The sequence below is a fragment of the Triticum aestivum genome, chromosome 1A, assembly GCF_018294505.1.
Source record: "Triticum aestivum cultivar Chinese Spring chromosome 1A, IWGSC CS RefSeq v2.1, whole genome shotgun sequence".
Lineage (NCBI taxonomy): Eukaryota > Viridiplantae > Streptophyta > Magnoliopsida > Poales > Poaceae > Triticum > Triticum aestivum.
In genome coordinates, this window is record NC_057794.1 from 402970615 (window position 1) to 402997775 (window position 27161).

Sequence of the window (27161 nt, forward strand, 5' to 3'; positions counted from 1 at the left end):
GATGCTGAATCCATACTTGTTTTCCTTGGTTTCGTTCTTCAGGATGTTGCGGTTAACCGAAGTTCTATTGCTCGTAGCTGGAACCACGGAGATGGTAGGGATGAGGATCCTCCCGATCAGTCTTCGTTGGCAGAGTTCATGTTAGAGATGGAGAGGAGCAAGCGTGACTCTAACCGCTTGCTAGCACGTATTGAGGCGAACACCTCCCATCAGCACAAAGAGTTTGTGTCCATTCATGACTTCATTGGCCTGAAACCACCTACCTTCCATCATTCCATTGAACCACTTGATGGAGATGACTGGCTCCGTAGTATCACACACAAGCTGCGTTCTGCGAACGTAACTGAAGGTGACAAGGTCACCTATGCTGCTTATCACTTGGAAGGTCCTGCTAGTATTTGGTGGCAGAACTATGAGGCTATGCTTCCAGCTGGCCAGATACCCACCTGGAGAGGTTTCACTAAGGCTTTTCGCGAGCATCACATCCCTCTGGCTCTCATTGACCGCAAGAGAGAAGAGTTCTGTAGTTTCACCCAGGATAAGATGGCTGTTGATGTTTATAGCAGAGAGTTTGAGAACCTTGCCCGCTATGCTACAGAAGAGGTGTCCACGGACGCCAAGAAGCAGGCTAGGTTCCGGAAGGGTCTCAACCCCAAGTTGCGTCATGATCTCCACTTGCATCATTGCAATACATCCCAGGCTCTTGTGAACAAGGCCATTAATGCAGAGACAACTCAACTCACTTACGAGGAGTCTCGTAAGAACACCCGTGATTTGGGTTCTTCCTCCGGTTCTAGTTCTCAGAAGCGCCGGATTTGGGTTCCGAACTCCGCTCTTCCACCCGGTTATTCACGAAGGCCCTCTTATGTGGTACCTCACCCAGTTCAGTTACATGCTCCACCCAGGCCTATCGGTAGACCGCTTGTCAATTGGGTCCACGTCCTACCTCGGGGACTTGCTTCACATGCGGAGAGCCAGGACACTATGCACGTGACTGCTCTCAAGCCAACTATGCTCCACCCCAGCCTGAGAAGTCTGTTGGCCGTGGTAAGCCATCACGCAAGATGATCAGTGTCAAGTCAGCTTCCACTAAACATGGACATGTGCATCACGTCTCAGCTAGAGATGCTCATGATGATCCGGATGTCGTTCTTGGTACACTCCTTGTCAATTGTCATCCAACATCGTTTATGTTCGACACTGGAGCATCTCACTCCTTCATTTCTGAAAGCTATGCTAACTTGCACAACATTTCATTTTGTGATATGCCCTCTCCACTAGTCATTCAAACTCCTGGATCCAAATGGCAAACTTCTAGTGTAAGCCATGGTAATGAAATCCTTAGTGACAGACTTGTATTCCTTGCATCACTTATAGCCCTCAAGTCTACAGATATTAACATCATCTTGGGTATGGACTAGATGAAAGCTCATTATGCCAAGATTGATTATTACACAAGGTTTGTTCAGATTACACACCCATCTGGCAAGATAGTCACTGTCTCCACTAGAGTTGCAAAGCGCCAACTCTATTCTCTTAATGCCAACCCTCTTCCTGACCTTGAAGATATCCCGGTAGTCCATGACTTTCCGGATGTCTTTCCTGAGGAACTGCCAGGTATTCCACCTGACAGAGATGTAGAGTTTGTCATAGATCTTAACCCAGGAACCGCCCCAATTTCTAGGAGACCCTACAAGATGGCACCCTTAGAGCTAGCTGAGCTTAAGAAACAACTCGATGAATCCTTGCAAAAGGGTTTCATCCGTCCTAGTTCTTCTCCCTGGGCTTGCCCCATCCTCTTTGTCAAGAAGAAGGATGGTACGGACCGGATGGTTGTAGATTATCGTCCCGTTAATTTGGTCATGATAAAGAACAAGTATCCGCTCCCCAGGATCAACGATCTGTATGATCAGCTCGCTGGATCCTCAGTCTTTCCAAGATGGATTTGAGGTTAGGCTATCCACCAAATCAAGATCAGAAACAGGGGACATTCCTAAAACGGCTTTTGTCACTCGTTATGGTCAGTACGAGTACACCGTCATGTCCTTTGGTCTAACCAATGCTCCAGCTACATTCTCTCGCTTGATGAACTTGATCTTCATGGAGTACTTAGATAAGTTCGTCGTGGTTTACCTCGATGATATTCTTATTTACTCGAAGAACAAGGAAGAGCACGCCGAACATCTTAGACTTGTGTTAGAGAAACTCAGAGAGCACCGTCTTTATGCCAAATTCTCCAAGTGCGAATTTTGGTTGCCAGAAGTGACCTACCTGGGCCACGTGAAATCTGGTAAGGGCATTGTTGTCAATCCCGAGAGAGTTCAGGCCGTTCTTGATTGGACTCCGCCTGAAACGGTTAAGGAAGTTAGGAGTTTCCTTGGTCTAGCCAGTTATTGTCGCCGCTTCATTGAGAACTTCTCCTAAGTGGCCAAACCTCTCACGGAACTTCTCAAGAAAGATAAAAGGTTTGAGTTGTCCCCACAGTGTGAGCACGGTTTTCAGGAACTGAAAAGATGCCTGACTTCTGCTCCCATACTTGTGCCACCGGATTTCACTAAAGACTTTGTTATCTACTGCGACGCCTCACGACAAGAACTAGGTTGCATTCTTATGCAAGATCGCCATGTGATTGCCTATGCATCTCGACAGTTGCATCCACATGAGGAGAATTATCCTACACATGATCTAGAGCTTGCAGCCGTAGTCTATGCACTTAAGACATGGCGACATTACCTTCTCAGTAAACGTTGCGAGATTTACACCGACCACCAGAGTCTCAAGTATATCTTCACCCAACCAGATTTGAACCTTAGGCAAAGACGTTGGTTGGAGTTGATCTCAGATTACGACTTAGGGATTACCTATACCCCAGGTAAGGGAAATGTCATGGCTGATGCGCTAAGTCGTAAGTCCTATTGCAACAATCTCATGTTGCAGCAGGGCCAACCACTTCTCCATGAGGAATTATGTAAACTTAACCTTCACATTGCTCCTCACGGATTCCTTTCTACCTTGGCGGCGAAACCTACTCTTGTGGATCATATCATAGAAGCCCAGAAGCATGATAGGGGATTACCCGGATCAAGAGAAACATTGCCAAGGGCATTGCTGGTAGTTTCTCTATAGATGATTGAGGTGTTGTTTTCTTCGGGAATCGCCTGGTGGTCCCCAAGAAGCAGCATCTTCGGCAACTAATCCTTAAGGAGGCCCATGAATCTCCTCTCACGATTCATCCAGGTAGTACTAAGATGTATCAGGACCTGCGCCAGAGGTTCTGGTGGACTAGGATGAAGAGAGAAATTGCTCAGTTTATTGCTAACTGCGATGTTTGTCGTCGCGTTAAGGCAGAGCATCAAAGGCCTGCTGGCACCCTTTAACCTTTAGCTATTCCTGAGTGGAAATGGGATAAAGTTGGTATGGACTTCATCACCGGCTTTCCCAGGACCAAGAAAGGGAATAATGCTATCTTCGTAGTCATTGATCGTCTTTCCAAAGTGGCTCACTTCCTACCTGTTCGACAGAGTATCACTGCTAGTCAGCTCGCTGACTTATATATTTCTCGAATAGTGTCACTTCATGGTGTTCCACTAGAGATCAATTCAGACCGTGGTAGTCTTTTCACTTCTCATTTCTGGGAGAGTTTCCAAACTGCCATGGGCACCCATCTTTCCTTCAGTACCGCTTTCCACCCTCAATCAAGTGGTCAGGTGGAAAGGGTCAATCAAATTCTCGAAGACATGCTTAGAGTTTGTGTTATCTCATTCGGTTTGGATTGGGAGAAGTGTCTTCCCTTCGTTGAGTTTGCTTATAACAATAGCTACCAATCCAGCCTCAAGAAAGCTCCTTTTGAGGTTCTGTATGGATGAAGATGTCGAACACCTCTGAACTGGTCAGAAACCGGTGAAAGACAATTCTTTGGACCGGACATGATTCAGGAGGCAGAAGAGCAAGTTCGCATCATTCATGAGAATTTGAAAACAGCCCAATCTCATCAAAAGAGCCAGTATGACTGTCGTCATAAGGAAGTGGCTTATGAAGTTGGCGACAAGGCTTACCTTCGGGTTACTCCTTTGAAGGGTACCCATCGTTTCGGTATCAAGGGCAAGTTGGCTCCTCGTTATATTGGTCCCTTTCTCATTCTCGCTAAACGAGGAGAGGTTGCCTACCAGTTGGAACTACCCCCACATCTTTCTCGAGTTCATGTTGTCTTCCACGTCTCCCAACTCAGGCGTCGCTTCTCGGATCCCATCCGCGGAGTGGAGCACGAAATGCTTGATCTCCAAGATAACCTCACTTATCGAGAGTACCCCATCCGCATTCTGGATCAAGCACAGCGTGTCACTCGATGTCATAACATCAAGTTTCTCAAGGTTCAGTGGTCTCATCATTCCGAGAGAGAAGCTACTTGGGAGCGTGAAGATCGTCTTCGACTGGAGTACCCCACTTTCTTTCCGCCAACTCCTGAATCTCGGGACGAGATTTTTTCGAGTGGGGGCGAGTTGTCACATCCCTAGTTCTGGTATGACCTAGACCAACTAGTCATTTGTGCATCATGTTTAAATTCCATTTAAATTTGAAATGGGGATTGTGAAACCCTCAGAAATCATTTCTGAAAATGAACCAAGTAAAAATTGCTCCAAAGGGGTCCAAGAAAATGCTCATGTTGCTCTCTGAAAATATTGGACAGAGATAAAAATCAAACCAATATTTTAAAGAGCTCATAAGTATTTATTTTGGGCATTTGGAATTAATCCAGTAATTATTTGCGTTGGATAAATATTTATATATATATATATATATAAAATATTGTGCAATAATTCTGAATTTTGGTGAGGGGCTTTGGAATAATTCCTTAGGTCCCTGCAAAATTTGACAGAATTAAATAAAATGATTTGGTATTTTTATTAAATCAGAAACAAATGTTAGAAAATAGAAAAGAAAACAAAATGGAAATGCTTACCTGGGTTACCGCGGCCTGGCACTGTGCAGCCGGCCTAGCCCAGTGGCCCAATAGGCCGGCCCAGTCGACTGGCCAGTGCCAGTCGTCCTCCACCTCCTGCCAGGAGGACACGCGCGCGTGGCCGCCGCGCGCGAGCACACGTCGGGCACCTCCAGCCTGCCTGCCTCGCCCCCTCGACGGCCTGGACGCCTCTGGCGTCGCCACACACTCCCCTCGACCCTCTCCCACTCCCCCCATGCTCATCCCCTTCCCTGGACCTCTCTCTCTCTCACCCCCCCGAACGGCTCCGTCGCCACCGCTCACCGTTGCCGCGCCCAGAACCACTGACTCGCCTCCTCTCCATGCCCATGAGCTCCGTCTGCTCGCGCTGAAGCTCTTCACCAAGCCACGCATCGCCGGAAGCCCCACAACGGCTTCACCAACCTCGTCTTCAACCTCGGGCGTCCAAGATCGCCGGCGACCGTGCGGCTGCACCAACACCTCCCCCGAGCCGCTGAGCACGCCCGACGAATCGCCGTGAGCTCTTCTACCGAACCCCCCTTCTCCCCCTTGCTAACACGCGCTCTAGCACCGTTTCCCCGCCGCGGCCGTAGCTCCTCGCCGCCGTCCATGTCGCCGCCGTTGTTTTGGCCCATCTCCGCCCAAACCGAGCACCCCATCGTGCTCCTGGTGCCATGAGGGTGCCGCAGAGCCCCTCGGGTGGCCTCCCCGTGCCCCACAGCCCGATTCCGCTCGAAGCCGAACTCCGGCCGTCGCCTCGAGCTTCGCTTCAGCGAGCTCCGGCCGCCCCCGCCTCTCCCACTTGCTCCAATCGGTGCGGACGAGCGCGGGCTACGCCCCGGTGGTCTCCGCCGTCCTTTTGGTCGCCGGAATGGTGATCCCGAGCCCTCCGCCGCGTTTGGCCTCGCCAGCGGCTAAACACCGGTGGGGTTGACCGGCTCTAACCCCCCAGTTGACCTGGTGTTTGACCACCCAGGGTCAATGACATGTGGGGCCCGACTCTGCTAATTTAGTTTAGGATTAGTTTAAATATTAATTAACTCTGTTAATTAACCTGTTACACTAACGTGTGGAGCCCACAAGTCAAGTTTGACCCCAGTCAGCGCTATTGACTTGCTGACGCAAGCATGACGCAGTGCTGACGCAGTTATTTCTTTTCTGGTTTTAATTAAATCAGGAAATTCCAGAAAATGATATAAACTTCAAAAAATCATAAAAATTCAACCGTAGCTCAGATTGAAATAAGTTATATATGAAAGATGATCAGAAAAATTCAATCTATCCATCTGTACCATTTTCATGCATGACAAACCAACTTATACATGCTGTATATGAGGTAAGACATGAATGGCATTTATAAAGGTTTTTTTTGGAGTTGCATTTGAAACTTTGGTTCAAATGGACTTCATGCTAATAAATGCTAGATGCATTAACTCAAACAACATCACATACTCATGACATGTTCATGCATCATAATGTTGCATATGATTGTGTTTTGATTGCCGACACCATTCCTTCTCGATAGGTCCTGCTCCGGAGAGTGCTCCAGAGTACCTGTCTAAGGAGCAGTGCCCCCCTGTTGATCTACCAGGCAAGAAAACCCCCTTGTTCATTCCGATACAATCCTACTCTCTCGCTCTTGCTCTCATTTATTGCATTAGGACAACAACGATTCAACTGCTACTTTGTGCTACGGTAGTTGAACCCATTCCTCTGCATTACCTGTCATTGCCACAGTAACTAGTTGAAACCCACTAGCATGTGTAGGAGTTGATTGAAGCCATTGTTGTGTTCCTACCATGCCATGCTTGCTATTGCTTAGAGTGTGTCAGGTCTGATTCATTGGGAATGAATTGGAGTACAGTGCTATGTTCTGATGTTGAGAGTTAAGCGTGTGAACACGATTTGGTAAAGGTAGCGGTGAGAGGCCATGTAGGAGTACATGGTGGGTTGTCTCACTAGAACCGTCCTTAAGCACTAAGTTCTATGTATGTTGTCCAATGACTCGATACTACCACACATTGGGTTCCGATAACTCGATCCCTCTCGACTTATTAACCAACTTGATCTCTGTCCAGGAGTCGCAACTAGTTTTTGGTGTTTGTAGGTAGTGTTAGTAGTCTACCAAGTGGCACCCGGCTAGGTGGGCTTGGGACAGACTAGGCACAGTGGCACGGTGTACCAAGTGGCACCTGGATGGTGGGCTTGGGAACCCTGCTCACATCGTTTGGGGCCGTGAGCGACACCCCGGCCGGATCTCCTTGCGGATGGAACCCGAATAGGCGATGAACCTGGATGAGAGACTTGTGTGGTTAGTCAGGTCGTGTCCGACACCCTCGCCAGGCTTCCGCTTGAAGGTTGCCAAGCTACATGACGTGTACATGGTGATAAGTGGTGAGAGCGTGTGTGAAGAAGTACACCCCTACAGGGTTATCATGATCTATTGGAATAGCCGTGTCCGCGGTTATGGACTTCTTGGATGCTTACGTGGTACATAGACAACTTAAAGTGGATAATCTAAAATGCTCAAGACAAGTGTGAGTGCTATGGATGGCCTTCTCGTGGAGAGACGGGGATGAATCCATAATGGTGTATTGATGTGGTGACTAGTGGACTCGTGTGCGCTGCCTCACCTCAAAGAAGTTTCTCGTTGTCGTAGAACAGGATAGCCACTGAGTCAAAGCTGGCTTGCTGCAACTAAACCCCACATTACCTTGTTGATACAAATGCATGTATGATAGGATCTGATGTAAGTCTTGCTGAGTACCTTTGTACTCACGTTTGCTTTATTTATGTTTTGCAGGTGAGACATCTGTCTCACTAGTAGTACTGCTTGGACTTTGACGAGTAGCTTGTTACGTCAGCTACGATCTTGTACCCTTGGGAGGGACTTGTAGATAGTCAGGCTTCTTAGGCTTTTTCTTTTGTAGTTGTCTGTACTCAGACATGTAATGCTTCCGTTGCTTGTATGCTCTGAATGATGGGTCATGTGACCCCTGTTTGTATTTAATGCTATGTGGCTCTTCTGGGCCTTTATCTATATGAGTTGCGTTATGTTGTGATGCCATGTTGTACAGCACATACTTGCATGTTATGCGTACGTGTGATGTGTATTGCTATGTGTGGGATCCGACAATCTAGTTGTTTATCCTTGGCAGCCTCTCTTATGGGGAAATGTAGTCTAGTGCTTCCTTGAGCCATAGTAGTCCGCTACAGCCCGGTTCACCAGAGTCCTGCTAGCCCAGCACTACTGCTTAGGACACTTGACTGGCCGGCATGTGTTTCACTTTGTTTCTGTGTCTGTCCCTTTGGGGAAATGTCACGCGGTGACATCCGGAGTCCTGTTAGCCCAGTGCTACAGCCCGGATTCACACGCTGCTGACCGACATGCTCGATGTGAATCATGTATGCCTGTCCCCATAGGTTAGTGCCTCTTTGGGTTCACGACTAGCCATGTCGGCCCGGGTTCTCTGTCATATGGATGCTGCGACACAATCATATACGTGAGCCAAAAGGCGCAAACGGTCCCGGGCTAGGGTAAGGCGACACCCATGGGAATACCGTGCGTGAGGCCGCAAAGTGATATGAGGTGTTACCGGCTAGATCGATGTGACTTGGAATTGGGGTCCTGACACAATGATATGTAAATCAAATTCTTGTAACAAGAGAACCCATCGAATAAGTCTAGGTTTAGCATCTTTCTTTTCCATAAGATATTTAATAGCAGCATGGTCTGTGTGAACAGTTACTTTGAAATCAACAATGTAAGGTCTAAACTTATCACAAGCAAACACAACTGCTAAGAATTCTTTTTTAGTAGTAGCATAATTTCTTTGAGCACTGTCTAGAGTTTTACTAGCACAATGAATAACATTCAGTTTCTTATCAACTCTTTGTCCTAGAACAGCACCAACAACATAATCACTAGCATCACACATAATTTAGAAGGCAAGTTCCAATCAGGTGGTTGAACTATAGGTGCAGAAATTAAGGCTTTCTTAAGTGTTTCAAAGGCTTCTAAACAATCATCATAAAAAACAAAAGGAATGTCCTTTTGCAAGAGACTAGTAAGAGGCCTAGAAATTTTTGAAAAGTCTTTGATAAATCTCCTTTAGAAACCAGCATGACCTAAGAAACTACGAATACCTTTTATATCTTTAGGACATGGCATTTTCTCAATTGCATCAACCTTAGCTTTGTCCACTTCAATACCTCTTTCAAAAATTTTATGACCCAAGACAATGCCTTCATTAACCATAAAGTGGCACTTCTCCCAATTCAAGACAAGATTTGTTTGTTCACATATCTACAAAACTCGATCAAGATTGCTTAAACAACCATCAAAAGACTTCCCATAAACAGAAAAGTCATCCATGAAAACCTCAACAATCTTTTCACAAAAGTCAGAGAATATAGCAGTCAAACATCTTTGAAAGGTAGCAGGTGCATTACATAAACCAAAAGGCATACGTCTATAAGCATAGGTTCCAAAGGGACAAGTAAAAGTGGTCTTTTCTTGATCAGGTTGAGAAACAAGTATTTGTGAAAAGCCAGAATATCCATCAAGGAAGCAAAAGTGTGTGTGCTTAGATAGTCTTTCAAGCATTTGATCAATAAAAGGCAAAAGGTAATGATCTTTTCTAGTTTCTTTGTTTAATTTTCTAAAATCACTTACCATTCTATAACATGTAACAATTCTTTGTGGAATAATTTCACTCTTATCATTAGGAACAACAGTTATACCTCCTTTCTTATGAACACAATGAACATGACTTACCCATCTACTATCAGCTATAGGATAGATTATACCTGCTTCCAGAAGTTTTAATATTTTCGTTCTTACCGCTTCTTTCATCTTCAGATTTAACCGACGTTGGTGATCAACAACAGGTTTAGCATCAGGTTCCATATTAATTCTGTGCTGACATAGAGTGGGACTAATGCCCTTTAAATCATCAAGAGTATATCCAATAGCAGCTCAATGCTTCCTTAGAACTTTCAATAATCTTTCTTCTTCATGTTCTGAAAGGTTAGCACTAATAATAACATGATATATCTTCTTTTCATCAAGATAAGCATATTTCAAAGTGTCTAGCAATTGTTTTAATTCAAACACAGTATCACCTTTAGGTGGATAAGGACCTCCTAGAGTTTCAATAGGCAAATTGTTTTTAAGCAGAGGACATTGTTTAAAGAAAATTTTGTCTATTTCATTTCTTTCATGCATATGTAAATCATTTTCATGGTATAGCAAATATTGTTCTAAAGGATCAGTAGGTGGTACAGTAATAGAAGCAAGACCAATTAATTCATCCTTACTAGGCAATTCTTTCTCATGAAGATTTCTACTAAACTTGGAAAAATTGAACTCATGAGACTCATTACCAAAACTAACACCGACAGTTTGTTTCTCACAGTCTATTCTAGCATTAACGATGTTCAAGAAAGGTCTAACAAAGATAATGGGACAAAAGTCATCTTGTGGGGAACCAAGAACAAGAAAATCAGTAGGGTATTTTATCCCACACAAGACTTCAACATCTCTAACAATCCTAATTGGTGATATGGTGTCTCTATTAGCAAGTTTAATAGTAACATCTATGTCTTCTATTTCTGCAGGTGCTATGTCATTCATAATTTCTTGATATAAAGTGTAAGGAATAGCACTCACACTAGCACCTATGTCACATAAACCACGATAATAGTGATCTCCTATTTTAACTGAGATGACAAGCATGCCAACAACAGGTCTATGTTTGTCCTTTTTATCAGGTTTGGCAATTCTAGCAGCTTCTTCACAGAAGTAAATAACATGCCCATCTATATCTTCTTCCAAGAGATCTTTAACCATAGCAATGCTAGGCTCTACTTTAATTTGTTCATCGGGTTTAGGTGTTCTAATATAGCTTTTGTTAACCACAGTTGAAACTTTAGCATGTTCCTTTATCCTAACAGGAAAAGGTGGTTTCTCAATATAAGCAGAAGGAACAACTAGATCAACATTATAAAGTATAGTTTCTTCTTTAACTGGTACCGGTTCTTTAATCTCTTCTTTTATAGGTGGGTGATATTTAAACCACTTCTCTTTAGGGAGATCAACAAGAGTAGCAAATGATTCACAAAAGGAGGCTACTATCTCAGAGTCAAGTCCATATTTAGTGCTAAACTTTTGAAAAGCATCGATATCCATAAAAGATTTAACACAATCATACTTAAATTTAATACCTGACTCTTTACCTTTGTCAAGTTCCCAATCTTCAGAGTTGCGTTTAAATATTTCCAAAATATCCCACCAGAATTCAATAGTATTCTTCATAAAAGAACCAGCACAAGAAGTATCAAGCATGGTTTGATCATTACGAGAAAGCCGAGCATAAAAATTCAGGATAATAATTTCTCTTGAGAGCTCATGATTGGGGCATGAATATAACATTGACTTAAGCCTCCCCCAAGCTAGAGTGATACTTTCTCCTTCACGAGGCCAAAAATTATACATTTAATTCCGATCACGATGAACTAGATGCATAGGATAAATTGTTTGGTGGAACTCCAATTTCAAACAATTCCAATTCCAAGATCCAATATCATCACATAGCCTATACCATGCTAATGCTTTTTTTCCTTCAAAGATAAAGGGAAAACCTTCTGTAGCGACCAGACCTCAAACAGTCTGATCTCTGTGCCCCGGTGTCATCCCTGGATCAGTAATGCTGACACCACACAGTACTCGGAGGATTTATAGCAGAGTAGCAATCACACACTTATTACATCGAGTGTCTCAAAAGAGAACTTATTACAATAAATATGGCTTAAGGCCATCTAATAACGATAACAGCGGAAGGCTTGGAAGATAAGTGAGTCCATCAACTCCAACGGCATCACTGAGTATAGAACCACGACCTAAAAACTCCTTAATCGTCGTCTGAAAAGCCTGCAACATTAACGTTGCAGCCCGAAACGGGTCAGCACATGGAATATGCTGGCAATGTAACACATAGAGAGTAATGGAATGAAACAGCTATACTATATGCATATGTGGCTGGTGGAAAGCTCTATGGTTACAGTTTTGCGTAAAGCCAATTTTTCCCTACTTCAAAGGAATAAATTTAATTACTATCATGGTAGTTGTTAAACATTGAGAATGGTTGACAGCATTCTCAATCCCAATTAAAGTAATCATCATTAAACAAAACCCAACATAATTAATTTAGAGTAACATGTTGAGATTCACATGATAATCCAAGTACTAGATACTCAAGATGTCCATAACCGGGGACACGGCTAACCATGATTAGTTTATTACACTCTGCAGAGGTTTGCGCACTTTTCCCCACAAGACTCGATCGCCTCCGTTGGGTTTCTCGCACTACATGGTGTTTGAGAAGACGGATGACCGAGACATAGTCTTTCAGAAGCGCTAGCACCTTACGATCGGGTAGACCGTACCACCTACATCCCCTACATCTGCTAGTCTACCACTGTAAGAGTTCGCACGACTTAGTCAACTATGCTAGAGCCCATAATAGCTTGTGGCTGCACACGGAAGTTTCTAGTATGAATAGTCTCATGATCCCTTTGAGCCTAGGTGGTGGTCCAAAAGAAAACAGGCAAGTCCTGGAATATCCAGGTGCCTCAATCCACCCAGATGTGTGTTTAAGTTGCCACCTTAGATAAACCATTAATTAACAAAACTCACATCTGTCATGGATATCACTCACCCAATCCACGTCTACTAGCATAGCATGATATAATAAGCAAATTAGAAGTAACTCCCAAAGGTTTGATAATAAACGGGTAATAGGTACTACCTCAACTACTTCCCATCCCACAATTTAATTAGATCCTAATCATGCAACGTGTGAGGATTGATCTAATGCAATAAAACTGGGTAGTAGAAAAGGTATGATCAAAGTGTTACTTGCCTTGCTGATGATCCGCGAAACCTAGAGATTCGAAGTAACAAGCGGCGCACTCTGGGTATTCTATCGCAGACAAACAAACAAGCATACAATAAGTACTCATCTAATGCACAGGTAAAACTCAAATAAGAGATCTAACCAGAAGGTTCAACTTAAGAACTCCGGTTGGCAAAAAGAATCAAATCAAACGAAGCAACAAAAGTTAAACGGCGAAAGAAGCAACTTCGTTCTACTAATCTGGATCTAGGGCAAATTTTACAGTAGCAAAATCTTGTTTGAGTTGGTTAAACGGATAGAGAGTTTCGAGACGAAACTCTAGGCGCTTGAATCACCTGATTCCGATAAACGAGCGAAAAGTTAAACTAAAAAGAAAATCGGATCAGGAACCGCGATCAGAAAAATCGCGGATTTAATCCGAGAAAAAGAAAAACGATGAACACCGATATTTATTTTTCTCGTTTTTTTCGGCATGGAAAACGAGGCGCGACGAACCTCGGCGGCGGCAACGCGGCGGCTGGGCTGGGGCTGGCTAGGGTTTCCCTCGGGGTGGGCTGTCCCGGCTTATAAAGTCCCCCCCTCGGGCCGGAGTCCTAGTCGGACACGGCCCGTAGGTCGGTTTGTTTTTTTAAATTATTCCGCTCGGAAGAAAAATAAAAAGAAATACTAAACAGACTCCAAAAATTCCGAAATAAATTTTCACGGGCTTCTAAAATCAAGCCTCACAAGGTGAACATTTATTTTGGACCTAAGTGCAATTTTGAATAACGCACATTTTTCCTAAATTCAAATAAAACACCGAAAAACTCTGAAATAAAATCTTATTTGACTTTATTATTAAATCCTCAATATTTCTTTATTTTGGGAAAGTCATTTTATTCCCTCTCTCATATTTTTGTAATAGAAATAATTGATGATAAAATAAATAAAATCAGATGATCCTATTCTCAAAATTTGAGAGAACTCAAATATGAAAATAACGAAATCCCCAACTCTCTCCGTGGGTCCTTGAGTTGCATAAAATTTCTAGGATCAACCAAATGCAAAATAAAATATGATATGCATTGATGATCTAATGTATAACATTCCAAATTGAAAATTTGGGATGTTACAAACCTACCCCCCTTAAGATGAATCTCACCCTTGAGATTTGGGTTGGCTAGAAAATAGGTGAGGGTGGTCCTTGAGCAAATCTTCCTCTCGTTCCTAGGTGGCTTCATCCTCTGTGTGGTGGCTCCACTGAACTTTGCAAAATTTGATAACCTTGCTGCGAGTGACTCGACTGGCAAACTCCAGAATCTTAATTGGCTTCTCCTCATAGGTCAAATCGTTATCCAACTGAATAGTTTCCAAAGGCACTGTATCTCTCAACGGTATGTCAGCCATCTCCGCGTGACACTTCTTCAACTGGGAAACGTGGAACACATCATGAACTCCTGACAATCCTTCGGGCAATTCCAACTTGTAGGCCACTTCTCCCATACGCTCCAGAACTCAATATGGTCCTACAAATCGTGGCGCTAACTTCCCTTTAACTCCAAAACGCTTTGTTCCCCGAAGTGGAGATACTCGAAGATAAGCTCTATCTCCAACTTCATAAACTGTCTCCTTGCGTTTAGAATCTGCATAACTCTTCTGTCTGGACTGGGCTACCTTGAGCCTATCGCGAATCAACTTCACCTTCTGTTCAGACTCTTTAATCAAACCAGGTCCAAACAACCGGTGATCTCCAACTTCGTCCCATGACAACGGTGTCCTGCACCTCCTTCCGTACAAGGCTTCAAAAGGGGCCATCTTTAAACTGGCTTGGTAACTGTTGTTGTAAGAGAACTCTGCATATGGCAAATTATCGTCCCAACTAGATCCATAATCTAGCGCACAAGCTCTCAGCATATCCTCCAAAATCTGATTGACTCTCTCAGTCTGTCCATCTGTCTGTGGATGAAAAGCTGTACTGAATTCTAGCCTGTTACCCAAAGTTTCGTGTAACTGCTTCCAGAACTTTGAGGTAAACTGGGTTCCTCTATCTGATACGATACTCCTTGGAACTCCATGCAGACATACGATCCTGGTCATGTATATCTTTGCCAACTTAGCACTGGTGTAAGTGGTCTTTACTAGGATGAAATGAGCTACTTTCGCCAATCGATCGACTACAACCCAAATCGAATCATAGCCCGAACGAGTCGTGGGCAATCCCGTGATAAAATCCATGCCTAGCTTATCCCACTTCCATTCGGGTATCGGCAATGGTTGTAACAATCCTGCTGGCTTCTGATGCTCTGCCTTTACTCTCTGACATACATCACAAACTGCTACATACTCCGCAATATCCTTCTTCATTCCGGTCCACCAGAAAATATCCTTCAAATCCAAATACATCTTGGTATTTCCTGGGTGAATCGAATATGGTGAATCATGGGCCTCTTGCAAAATCAACTTCCTGATCTCCGGGTCATTGGGCACGTAAACGCGGTCTTCAAACCATAGGGTGTCGTGTTCATCCTCACGAAATCCTTCAGCTTTTCCTTTGCTCAATTTTTCCTTAATGGCGGCAATCTCTTTGTCAGTTTTATGAGCTTCTCTGATTCTATCCATCAAAGTTGACTGAATCTCCAATGCTGCTACATAGCCTCTCGGAACTATTTCCAAGCATAGTTCACGAAGATTTTCTGCTAACTCCTTGGGTATTTCTCCCGTCATTAATGCATTGACATGGCTCTTACGGCTTAATGCGTCAGCTACTACATTAGCCTTTCTGGGGTGATAATGCAATTTCATATCATAATCCTTGATAAGCTCCAACCATCTCCTTTGTCTGAGATTCAACTCCTTCTGTGTGAAAATGTACTTCAAACTCTTATGATCCGTGTACACCTCACAATGATTTCCAATGAGGAAATGTCTCCATGTTTTCAAAGCATGCACTACGGCTGCTAACTCCAAATGATGCGTAGCATAATTTAACTCATGAGGCTTCAGTTGTCTTGAGGCATATGAAACAACTCTCCCTTCCTGCATAAGCACTGCTCCAAGTCCTCGACGTGAAGCGTCGCAATACACCTCATAATCTTTGGTCTGGTCTGGCAAAATCAACACTAGTGAGGTAACCAAACGTTTCTTCAACTCCTGGAAACTAGCCTCACATTCCTCCGTTCATACGAACTTGGTATCTTTCTTCAACAACTCAGTCATAGGCTTCACAATCTTTGAGAAATTCTCAATAAATCTCCGATAGTATCCTGCGAGTCTAAGGAAATTCCGGATCTCTCCAACGGTTGTTGGGGCTTCCCACTTAGTCACGGAATCCACTTTCGTGGGATCTACTACTATACCTTCTCCAGATATAACGTGTCCGAGAAATCCTACTTCCTTCAACCAAAACTCACATTTGCTGAACTTGGCATATAATTGGTGTTCTCTGAGGTTCCCAAGTACCAAACGCAAATGCTCCTTATGCTCCTTTTCATTCTTCGAATAAACCAGGATATCATCAATGAACACTACGACGAACTTATCCAAAAACTCCATAAACACTTTGTTCATCATGTTCATAAAATAGGCAGGTGCGTTAGTCAGACCAAATGACATAACGGTATACTCGTACAGCCCATACCTGGTGGTAAAAGCTGTCTTTGGAATATCCTGTCCTCGAATCTTCAACTGGTGGTATCCTGATCGCAGATCAATCTTGGAAAATACCTTAGCTCCTTGCAATCAATCAAACAGATCATTAATCATTGGTAGTGGGTACTTGTTCTTGATCGTTACTTCGTTCAATCCTCGATAATCAACAACCATCCTTAACGATCCATCCTTCTTCTCTGCTAGAAGTACTGGCGATCCCCAAGGTGAAGAACTTGGGCGAATATATCCCTTATCCAGTAACTCCTTAATCTGCTTCTTAATTTCCACCAAATCCTTTGCTGGCATCCTATATGGTCTCTTTGATATTGGCCCTGTGCCTGGCAATAGCTCAATCAAAAACTCAATATCTCTATCCGGTGGCATGCCTGGCAATTCTTCTGGAAATACTTCAGGAAAATCCCTTACCACTGGTACTTCCTCCTGCACAACTCCTGTTAAGCAATTTACTTGGGGTCCTCTTTGGCACATGCCGGGATACATACTTGATCCTTCTCCCTTCTGGGGTGGTAAGCAAAATTGACTTACTAGTACATTCAATATTCCCTTCATACTTTGATAACCAATCCATGCCTAATATCACATCCAATCCTTGGGATTCCAATACTATTAGGTCTGAGGGAAAAACATAGTTACCAATCCTTAATGGTAACCGATCACACCATAGGCTAGCCACATACTCTGCTCCAGGCGAGGTTACTAACATGGGTGACCTAAGGGCTTGGGTTGATAGGTTATACTTATCCACAAATCCCCTTGAGATGTATGAATGCGATGCACCAGTATCAAAAAGAACGAGTGCAGTAAATGACTTAACCAAAAACTTACCTATTACTGCATCGGGCTGAGCTTCAACCTCCTCCACGCTAATGTGGTTCACCTGTCCCCTGTTGAAAGGGTTCGGCTTCTTCCCAGAGCTTCCATTGCCATTTCCATTTTGTATTTTAGGGCATTCATTGGCATAATGTCCGGTCTTTGAACACTTAAAGCAAGTGACTTGGCTCAGGTCCTTCTTGGCTGGGGTCGATGGGTTGGTGCGGTTCTGGCCGTTGCTTCCTCCATTCCCATTACCATTCCTGGTGCCATTGTGATTGTGCGAGCTACCTCCTCCATGGGTATGCTAAAAATGTCCTCCCGGTCTAGGGGTAAAACGTGGCTTCTGCTGAGCTCCTAAAGTGTATTTTCCTTGTCCATACTTCCTCTTGCGATTCTCAATTTGCTGCTGCTTCCCTTCAATCATAAGAGCACGATCTACCAACTCCTGGTAGTTGTTGAAGGTTGCTACCATCAACTGCATGCTCAACTCATCATTCAGTCCTTCCAAAAACTTCTCCTGCTTAGCTGCATCCGTAGCGATGTCATCTGGGGCATAACGTGCTAACTTACTAAAGTCCTCCACATACTGGCCAACTGTCCGTCCGCCTTGGCGTAAGTTGCGAAACTCACACTTCTTCATGGCCATAGCTCCTGCTGAAACATGTGCAGTACAGAAAGCTTGCCGAAACTGGTCCCATGTGACAGTGTCGACTGGGAAAGTGGCTGTGAAATTCTCCCACCATGATGTTGCGGGTCCTTGTAACTGATGTGCGGCAAACTTCACCTTCTCCGCATCTGTGCATCCTGCTGTGGTCAACTCCCTAGCTGTCTTGCGGAGCCAATCATCTGCTACTATCGGCTCGGTGCTACTGGAAAACACCAGCGGATTCAGCCTAAGAAAACGGGCTAAGTGATCAACAGGTGGTGGTGGTGGTGGTGGGTGTTGGGGTATGTAGCAATAATTCAAAATTTTCCTACGTGTCACCAAGATCAATCTAGGAGATGCTAGCAACGAGAGAGAGGGAGTGCATCTTCATACCCTTGAAGATCGCTAAGCGGAAGCGTTACAAGAACGCGGTTGATGGAGTCGTACTCGCGGCGATTCAAATCGCGGAAGATCCGATCTAGCGCCGAACGGACGGCGCCTCCGTGTTCAACACACGTACAGCCCGGGGATGTCTCCTCCTTCTTGATCCAGCAAGGGGAGAGGAGAAGTTGAGGGATAACTCTAGCAGCACGACGGCATGGTGGCAATGGAGCTCGTGGTTCTCCAGCAGGGCTTCGCCAAGCACTATGGAGGAGGAGGAGGTGTAGGAGGAAGGAGGGCTGCGCCAGGGAAGAGGTGTGGCTGCCCTCCCACCCCTCCACTATATATAGGGACAAGGGAGAGGGGGGGTGCCCTAGGGTTTCCCCTAGGGGGCGGCGACCAAGCAGATTGGATCTCCCTAGGGAAAATCCTATGGAGACTTGCCCCCCAATCCAAGCAGGTGGAGGCTTGCCTCCCAAGCCTGGTGGAGGCGCCCCACCTCCCCCCAAGTAACATGGGAAAGGGTGTGGGGGGTGCACCACCCCTTAGTGGGCTGGTTTGCCCCTTCCCCTTTGGCCCATGAGGCCCTCCAACACTTGTCGGGGCTCCCGAAACACCTTTCGGTCATGCTGGCCATAGCCTGGTACCTCCAGAACACTTCCGGACTCCAATATGTAACACCCCGGATATGATTTACCCAATATGTACTCCAACTCTTGCCGTTTTCGGCCTTAAGTTATTTTATTTTCTCGGGTTCGGGTCTTGCCTCCGTGTCTTGTTGTCGTTGTCGTGCATCTCATATCATGTCATCATGTGCATTGCATTTGCATACGTGTTCATCTCATGCATTCGAGCATTTTCCCCATTGTCCGTTTTGCATTTCGGCGCTTCGTTCTCCTCCGGTGGTCTTTTCTACTTTTCTTTCGTGTGTGGGGATTAAACATTTCCGGATTGGACCGAGACTTGCCAAGCGGCCTTGGTTTACTCCCATTAGACCGCCTGTCAAGTTTCCTATCATTTGGACTTCGTTTGTTACTCCAACGGTTAACCGAGGGACCGAAAAGGCCTCGTGTGTGTTGCAGCCCAACACCCCTCCAAGTTGGCCCAAAACCCACCAAAACCCTCTCCATCATCTAGAGCGTTCGATCATGATCGCGTGGCCGAAAACCGCACCTCATTTGGACTCTCCTAGCTCCCTCTACCTATAAATATAGGCTCCCCTCCGAAAATCCCGGGTCATTTCGCACCCTAACCTAGCCCCCTTCCTCTCTGCGCTCCGGACAACCGCGCCCAGCCAGCCAGGATGCGACACATGGCACGCCGGCCACCTCCCACCACCGTGGCCCGCCGAGCCCGGAACCAGCCCCCGCGACCCACGTCGCCGCCGCCAGCTACCGAGCGCCCCACGCCTCCTCACCGCTCGCGCGCCGCCGCACTTCGCCCCCGCCGACCGTCGCGTTCCTCGCCGGTCAGAGAGAGCTCTGACTCCGGCGAGCCCCCCTCGCCGCCCGAGCCGGCACCGACCTCCACCGCGCTCCTCCGTCGTCCTCTCCGCCCGGATCCGGCCACCCCGCCTCTTCCTCGTCAACGCCGGCGCCCCCAAGTCCGATTCCGGCGACTCTCCGGCGAGCACCTCGAAATGCGTGCGATCCGGATCTGGATCTGGATCCCGACGGTTGACTTTCTTCCGAAACCCTAGTTCATATGGCCTTGTTCATCGTGCTATAACTCCTCATCCGTAGCTCCGTTTTTGGCATATAGCATATCAAAATGTTTGTATCAGAGAGCACATCATTTCATATCATTGCATCATTTTCATTTGAGTTCATCTTGATGCCCGAAATTCTGTTAGAAGAGTGCTACTTGAGATAATTGTCAGATCTGCTGCTCCATTTAGATATTTGTCATTTTTGCCATGATTAATGTGTGCATGATATGCCCATGAGCTCTACATGTGTTTTGTTAAGGGCTTTGCCATCTTTCTAGAGTTGCAACCCATGTATTTTTGTGATGTGTGTGGTGACTAGCACAAGCTTGCAAAGTGAGGCACTTGGTAATGCTGATTCCAGGGACTTAGCATTTCCACTAAGTCCTTGAGCTGTTTATCTCAATATGCCATATGTTCATGTTATTTCCTAGTGATCCGTGCCTCTTTTGAGGATGATAAGTAAGGATGATTTGTTAATCTTGTAGTGCTCTATCCATCCATGCCTTTGTTTGCAATTATGGAGCACCCTAGCTTGAGTCAATCAAGCTCTACTTTTGCTATTTCGTGAATCTGGGCAGATTGTCTACTTGTTAGCGATTTTGCCGATGATGTTGTAGTTGATCCGTGCATGCTATGATATTGTTCTTGCCATGTCTAGCTTATATTTTGTGTATTCTTGTTGGGTGTATCTTAGATTGCCATGAATTGCTCTGTAGTGAGTGCATCGAGCTCGTAAACATGCCTACTTGATATCTGTTCCAGCATGCTCCAGTTTTCACTAAGTCTGTGTTCTGATTATGTTTTTGCCATGTTCACATGCTTGCAATTGTATTTTCTGATCCCTTTTGGCTCAAGGTCACTAAGGGACTTTTGTTAAGGTCTTTGAGAAGCTCCATGCCATGCTTTACTTTGCCATGTTCAGGTCCTGTAGTATATAGTTTTCATCCTCCAAAGAGTGCTATCTGATCTGAAATTCCAGACAAGTGTTAATTTCACTAAGTCTGAAATCTGTTTGTCAAATGCATTTTTGCCATGCTTGTTTGAACCTGTTAATGGATGATTTGGCCGTATCTCAGTGCTAGACTTTTGTTAAGCATCATGAATGCATCCCTGCCATGTATTTTGATGCCATGTTTGGGTGCTGTAGCTTGTTCATCTCATTGCATTTAGATGGCTACTTGCTGTAAATCGCAGAACGTGGCCATATTTGAATTGCTTGCCATTTCCAAACCATAACTCCGATTCTGGTGTTCTTTATATCGTTTTCAAGAGATTTCATCTCATCTTTCCAGTGGCACACTTGTATTTCCAAGTTGAGTCCAGGTTCATTCTTTCCCTGTCACATCTTGCATATGCATCCCGCATTGCATCCCACATAGCATACCATCTTTGCATCATATTGTTTGAGCTTTGCACGTGGTTGATTGTGTTCCGTTTGCTTGTTTGTCTTGTTTGGGTTGAGCCGGGAGACGAGTTCGCTAACGAGGAGCCCGTTGAGTTTGTTTACAAGGATCCAGTCAACTCTGACAACTTTGCAGGCAAGATGATCATACCCTTGAAATCACTACTATCTTTGCTTTGCTAGATGCTCGCTCTTTTGCTATGCCTATGCTACGATGCCTACCACTTGCTTATCATGCCTCCCAAATTGCCATGTCAAACCTCTAACCCACCATGTCCTAACAAACCGTTGATTGGCTATCTTACCGCTTTGCTCAACCCCTCTTATAGCGTTGCTAGATGCAGGTGAAGATTGGAGACCGTTCCTTGTTGGAACATTATTTACTTGTTGGGATATCATTATATTGCCATGTTATCTTAATGCATCTATATACTTGGTAAAGGGTGGAAGGCTCGGCCTTTCGCCTAGTGTTTTGTTCCACTCTTGCCGCCCTAGTTTCCGTCATATCGGTGTTATGTTCCTGGATTTTGCGTTCCTTACGCGGTTGGGTTATAATGGGAACCCCTTGATAGTTCACCTTGATTAAAGCTTTTCCAGCAATGCCCAACCTTGGTTTTACCATTTGCAACCTAGCCTTCTTTTCCCTTGGGTTTCTGGAGCCCGAGGGTCATCTTATTTAGACCCCCCGGGCCAGTGCTCCTCTGAGTGTTGGTCCGACTGAGCTGCCTGCGGGGCCACCTCGGGCCAACTTGAGGGTTGGTTTTACTCATAGCTAGTCTCATCTGAGTGTGCCCTAAGAACGAGATATGTGCAGCTCCTATCAGGATTTGTCGGCACATTCGAGCGGTGTTGCTGGATTTGTTTTAACCTGTCGAAGTGTCTTGAAGAACCGAGGTACTGAGTCTGATCAGAACGTCTCGGGAGGAGGTCTATTCCTTCGTTGACCGTGAGAGCTTGTCATGGGCTAAGTCAGGGATTTGAACTTTCGAAAGCCGTGCCCGCGGTTATGGGCAGATGGGAATTTGTTAATGTCCGGTTGTAGATAACTTGAACCTTAACTTAATTAAAATGAATCAACAGTGTGAGTTACCGTGATGGTCTCTTCTCGGCGGAGTCCGGGAAGTGAACACGATGTTGGAGTAATGCTTGCGCAGGGTGTTCTCTAGTTTCTCATTCGCGCTTTGCCCTCTCTTCTCGCTCTCTTTTGCGAACAGGATAGCCACCATATATGCTAGTCGCTTGCTGCAGCTCCACATATTTTTACCTTGCCTTACCTATAAGCTTAAATAGTCTTGATCGCGAGGGTGCGAGATTGTTGAGTCCCTGTGGCTCACAGATTACTTCCAAATCAGATGCAGGGCCTGATGATTCCGCTCCAGGTGACGCGCTTGAGCTCAAGTGGGAGTTCAACGAGGACTCTCAACGATACTACATGTCTTTCCCTGATGATCAGTAGTGGTGCCCAGTTGGGGTGATCGGGACCGTGTCGCATGTTGGGTTATCTTTTATTTTGGCGCCGTAGTCGGGCCATGAGTGTTTGGATGATGTAATGTTATTTATGCACTTTGATTGATGTGGCGAGTGTAAGCCAACTATGTACTCTCCCCTTTTATTATCTACATTACATGGGATGTTGTGAAGATTGCCTAACTTGCGACATATGACTTCAATGCGATTATGTCTCTAAGTCGTGCCTCAACACGTGGGAGCTATAGTCGCATCGAGGGTGTTACACAATACCCTTCGTCCAATATATCAATATTCACCGCCGGACCATTCCGGAACTCCTCGTGACTTCCGGGATCTCATCCAAGACTCCGAACTACCTTCGGTAACCACATACTATTTCCCATAACAACTCTAGCGTCACCGAACCTTAAGTGTGTAGACCCTACGGGTTCGGGAACCATGCAGACATGACCGAGACACCTCTCCGGCCAATAACCAATAGCGGGATCTGGATACCCATATTGGCTCCCACATGTTCCACGATGATCTCATCGGATGAACCACGATGTCGGGGATTCGATCAATCCCGTATTCAATTCCCTTTGTCAATCGGTATGTTACTTGCCCGAGATTCGATCGTCGGTATCCCAATACCTTGTTCAATCTCGTTACCGGCAAGTCACTTTACTCGTTCTGTAACGCATGATCCCGTGACTAACTGCTTAGTCACATTGAGCTCATTATGATGATGCATTACCGAGTGGGCCCAGAGATACCTCTCCGTCATACGGAGTGACAAATCCCAGTCTCGATTCGTACCAACCCAACAGACACTTTCGGAGATACCTGTAGTGCACCTTTATAGCCACCCAGTTACATTGTGACGTTTGGTACACCCAAAGCACTCCTACGGTATCCGGGAGTTGCACAATCTCATGGTCTAAGGAAATGATACTTGACATTAGAAAAGCTTTAGCATACGAACTACACGATCTTGTGCTAGTCTTAGGATTGGGTCTTGTCCATCACATCATTCTCCTAATGATGTGATCCCGTTATCAACGACATCCAATGTACATGGTCAGGAAACCGTAACCATCTATTGATCAACGAGCTAGTCAACTAGAGGCTTACTAGGGACATGGTATTGTCTATGTATCCACACATGTATCTGAGTTTCCTATCAATACAATTCTAGCATGGATAATAAACGATTATCATGAATAATGAAATATAATATAATAATAACCAATTTATTATTGCCTCTAGGGCATATTTCCAACAGTCTCCCACTTGCACTAGAGTCAATAATCTAGTTCACATCGCCATGTGATTAACACTTACAGGTCACATCACCATGTGACCAACATCCAAAGAGTTTACTAGAGTCACTAATCTAGTTCACATCACTATGTGATTAACTCTCAATGAGTTCTGGGTTTGATCATGTTATGCTTGTGAGAGAGGTTGTAGTCAACGGGTCTGCCATATTCAGATCCCTATGTATTTCGCAAAACTTTATGTCATATTGTAGATGCTGCTACCATGTTCCACTTGGAGCTATTCCAAATTGTTGCTCCATTATACGTATCTAGTATCTCTACTCAGAGCTATCCGGAAAGGTGTTAAGCTTGCATCGACGTAACTCTTTACGTCGAACTCTTTATCACCTCCATAACCAAGAAACATTTCCTTATTCCTCTAAGGATAATTTTGACCACTATCTGGTGATCCACTCCTAGATCACGTTTGTACTCTCTTGCCAGACATGTGGCAAGGCACACATCTGGTGCGGTACTCAGCATGGCATACCGTATAGAGCCTATGACAAAAGCATAGGGGACGACCTTCGTCCTTCCTTCTTCTGCCGTGGTCAATCTTTGAGTCTTACTCAACTTCACACCTTACAACTCAGGTAAGAACCCCTTCTTTGACTGATCTATTTTGAACTCCTTCAAAACATGTCAAGGTGTGTGTTCTTTGAAAGTATCATTAGGCATTTTGATCTATCTCTATAGATCTTGATGCCCAATATGTAACCAGCTTTATCCAGGTCTTCCTTTGAAAATCACTCTTCAAACAACCGTTTATGCTTTCCAGAAATTCTACATTATTTCGAATCAACAATATGTCATCCACATATACTTATCAGAAATGTTGTAGTGCTCCCACTCACTTTCTTGTAAATACAAGTTTCTAGCAAACATTGTATAAACCTAAAAGCTTTGATCACTCCATCAAAGCATATATTCCGACTCCGAGATGCTTGCTCTAGTCCATAGAAGGATTGCTGGAGCCAGCATACCTTTTAGCATCCTTAGGATCGACAAAACCTTTTATTGTATCACATACAACTTTTTCTTACGAAAACTAGTAAGAAAACTTGTTTTGACATCCATCTGTCAGATTTCATAATCGAAAAATACATCTAATGCTAACATGATTCCGACGGACTTAAGCATTGCTACGGGTGAGGAATTCTCATTGTAGTCAACTCCTTGAACTTGTGAAAAGACTCTTTCCCACAAGTCAAGCTTCATAGACGGTAACATTACCGCCCACGTCCGTCTTCTTCTTAAAGATCCATTTATCTCAATGGCTTGCCGATCATTGGGCAAGTCCACCAAAGTCCATACTTTGTTCTGATACATGGATCCTATCTCGGATTTCATGGCTTCTAACCATTTGTCAGAATACGGGCCCACCATCGCTTCTCCATAGCTCGTAGGTTCATTGTTGTCTAACAACATGATATCTAAGACATGATTACCGTACCACTCAGGAGTAGTACATATCCTCGTCGACCTACGAGGTTCGATAGCAACTTGATCCAAAGCTTCATGATCACTATCATTAACTTCCTATTCAACAGACGTAGGCGCCACAGAAAACATCTTTCTGTGTTGCATCACTCTCCGGTTGAAGTAAAGGTTAGACAACCTCATCAAGTTCTATCTTCCTCCCACTCAATTCTTTCGAGAGAAACTCCTTCTCGAGAAAGGACCTGTTCTTAGTGACAAACAATTTGCCCTCGGATCTGAGATAGAAGGTGTACCCAACTGTCACCTTTGGGTATCCTATGAAGATGTGTTTGCCCGCTTTGGGTTCGAGCTTCTCCGGCTGAAGCCTTAAGCATCGCAGCCCCAAACATTAAGAAATGACAACTTTGGTTTCTTGCCAAACCAATGTTTGACGTCGTCTCAATGGACTTAGATGGTGCCCTATCTAAAGTGAATGCAGCTATCTCTAACGCATAACCTCAAAATGAAAACAGTAGATCGGCAAGAGACATCATAGATCGCACCATATCTCATAGGGTTTGATTACGACGTCCGGACACACCATTACCCTGTGGTGTTCCAGGTGGCTTCAACTGTGAAAGTGTTTGCAAAACTCATAACTCAGAAATTCTCATTGATCAAATCGTAGGAATTTGATCTTCTTGTTATGATGATTCTTAACTTCACTCTGAAATCACTTGAACTTTTCAAACGTTTCAGACTTGTGCTTCATTAAGTAAATATACCTATATCTACTCAAATCGTCAGTGAAGATGAGAAAATAGCAATATCCACCACACGCTTCAATTCTCATGGGATCACACGCATCAGCATGTATGATATCCAAAAAGTCACTTGCCCGTTTCATTGTACCTGAAAACGGGGTCTTAGTCATCTTGCCCATGAGGCATGGCTCGCATGTGTTAAGTGATTCAAAATCAAGTGACTACAAACATCCATCGACATGGAGTTTCTTCATGCATCTTACGCCAATATGACCTAAGCGGCAGTGCCACAAGAGAGTGGTACTATCATTAATAACTCTACATCTTTTGGCGTGAACATGTGTATTACCATGACCGAGATTCAATGAACCATTCACATAGGGTGCATGACCATGAAAGGTATTATTCATGTAAACAGAATAACCATTATTCTCTAACTTAAATGAATAACCGTATTGCAATGAACATGATATAATCACATTCATGCTCAATGTAGACACCTGATAACATTTATCTAGGTTCAATACTAATCCTGAAGGCAGATGGAGCGTGCAATGGTGATCTCATCAACTTTGGAAACACTTCCAACACACATCGTCACCTCGCCCTTAGCCAGTCTCCGTTTAGTCCGTAGCTTTTGCTTCAAGTCACCAATAATAGCAACTGAACCGGTATCCAATACCCAGGTGCTACCAGGAGTACTAGTGAGGTACACATTAATAACACGTATATA